Source organism: Solanum tuberosum, unplaced genomic scaffold (assembly GCF_000226075.1).
Source record: "Solanum tuberosum cultivar DM 1-3 516 R44 unplaced genomic scaffold, SolTub_3.0 scf00048, whole genome shotgun sequence".
NCBI lineage: Eukaryota > Viridiplantae > Streptophyta > Magnoliopsida > Solanales > Solanaceae > Solanum > Solanum tuberosum.
Window position 1 is genome coordinate 159908 of NW_006238976.1, and position 2797 is coordinate 162704.

Here is a 2797-nt window from a genome sequence, read left to right on the forward strand (position 1 = left end):
TGGTTTTATGTCTTATCGATTCGGTTTATCAGTTTTTGGTTTTTAAATATGTTAAACCAATAATATATTTTTTATCGGTTTTGGTCCTTAACGGTTCGGTTTTCGGTTTAACCAATAAGAAAATATTTATAAAACAAATATATGACTTTTCTAATAAATTTGATGCGAAAACACAATAATATAACTTTACAAAGCTCATAAATAGAAACAATAATAACAAAGATGAAAAGAACTATACAAGCGTAACACAGAGAAATTAAGAGGAATATGGTTCTTACTTTAGATTTTAACGTTTTTATAATGTGAAATTGTGAACTCAAATCTATTGTGAAGTGTGAATTGAAGGATAAAGGACAAAGATAGTAACTACTAAGGTATTAAGATTAATATATAATATTTATGTACAAGTAAAAGTAGTAAATTACCAGTCTTAATGGGTTATTGGGTAATATTAAAAACCAATACCGAACCGATAACCCAATAGGGTCTAATTATACTGATATTCACACTCAGAAGTCCTCTCCAATTATAAAGATAACTTGATATCTGAGGTTTGAATTTAAAACATAATTAAATATAAAAGAAGAGTTATGTGCTCCACAAGTGAATGCTTATATAGTATAGTTAAATAAGAAAGTAGTGGTGGTAGTAATTAAGGAGTGTGATTCGGCTGGAAGTGGAGCTAGGCACATAAAGTTATTAAATTAAAGTATATATTTTGGGGTTTGGTAGGAAAATAAAAGCGTTTTCCTGCTCTTGAGGGATGTGAATGGCACGTGAAGATAGACGTTGCCCATAAACGTCCCAATTCAGTTAATTATTTGAGGATATATGATCAGCTTTTATTTATTTATTGGAACTATAATATAATAAAACAAGTAGAAATGCACTTGCCATCTTCCTTAGACCATCTCCGATCCATCTCTATTTTACTCTCCATTCTTTATACTTGGAGAGTAAAATAGAGAATGGGTTCTCCAATCACTCTCTATTTCACTCTCTATACTTCAATTATAGAGAGGTGAATAGTAGTTCTCCAAATTTGGAGAACTACTATTCACCTCTCTATAATTGAAGTATAGAGAGTGAAATAGAGAGTGATTGGAGAACCCATTCTCTATTTTACTCTCCAAGTATAAAGAATGGAGAGTAAAATAGAGATGGATCGGAGATGGTCTAAGGAAGATGGCAAGTGCATTTCTACTTGTTTTATTATATTATAGTTCCAATAAATAAATAAAAGCTGATCATATATCCTCAAATAATTAACTGAATTGGGACGTTTATGGGCAACGTCTATCTTCACGTGCCATTCACATCCCTCAAGAGCAGGAAAACGCTTTTATTTTCCTACCAAACCCCAAAATATATACTTTAATTTAATAACTTTATGTGCCTAGCTCCACTTCCAGCCGAATCACACTCCTTAATTACTACCACCACTACTTTCTTATTTAACTATACTATATAAGCATTCACTTGTGGAGCACATAACTCTTCTTTTATATTTAATTATGTTTTAAATTCAAACCTCAGATATCAAGTTATCTTTATAATTGGAGAGGACTTCTGAGTGTGAATATCAGTATAATTAGACCCCAATACAAATACTAAAGTCGAGGTAGTAAATAAAAAGGTCTATGCATAAATGTAAAGATGATTAAGTTGGTTGAGCAAATGACCTCCCATACACGTTGGAGTGTTTAGGTTTAAAATTTCTTGCATGCTTCCTAGTTTCAACTCGTCCAATCAGACTTGCTTAGTGGAGTATATCCTTTTGTGTGATTTGTAGACTATTACACAAGAGTTTGGATTAAAAAAATAATTTAATATAACCATACGAACAAGACACAATTTAGAAAGCGTAAGTAGGATGAAAATTAGCAGAAAACATGACGAACACATAGTTTTTATCGTTTAAAAAGGGGAGTAAAATATCTTATTTTTTATTTTTTTAAAGCAATGGATGGCAATAGAATCAAAGAGAGGGGGAAAGAAGATGAGAGAATAGAACAAGTTTGACCGGTCAACGGGATTAAAGAAGGCACTATCATAACTCCCTTTTACCCAAAAAAAAAATGGATTCCTTTTCGTTTGGCTTGTAACCACATTACATTACATTGGCAGTCTTCGAGGGAAAAAATAATTGACTCTCTCTTACACACTTACCATAACCACATGCAGACGCCTTTATCAATTTGTACTTCTACTTTCTTTATTTCACACAAAATACATTATTGTTTTAAGAAAATAGAAAAATACAAGTATTTTATGTTTAAGAGAAACTAATTAATAAATGCATAACATTTATATATGTGTATCTTTTAGTCATATGACTAATACATGACCTTATTTAATTTGGTGTAAACATGAAATGCGAGTATACACAACCACCAGAAAGCACTAAGAAGAGGAATATTCCTACATTACGTTTAATGAAGCAGCTGAACAACACAAGCAAATTAAGCTCTTATAAATTGGTGTGCATGAATAATTGTAGATAACACGTGAAGCCATGAGGGATGGTCAGTCGCTCGGTAGCAAAAAATTCAGAAGAAAAGGCACATTCTATCACTAATAATTTAATAACTTTGGATTCTTATGATGCAGCCAGCAATTACTTGGTGAAAAAAAAGAGAGGGTTATTTTAAGGCAGCTTCACTCATTTTAATGTCTTCTCGTTAGTTGATGCTCTCTGTACGGGCACAGCTGACACTTAGCCCCACCATTAGTGTTTTCATAATGCCAATGCCAATGCAAATACAAAACACCTACACTTACATATTGATATTTGAAT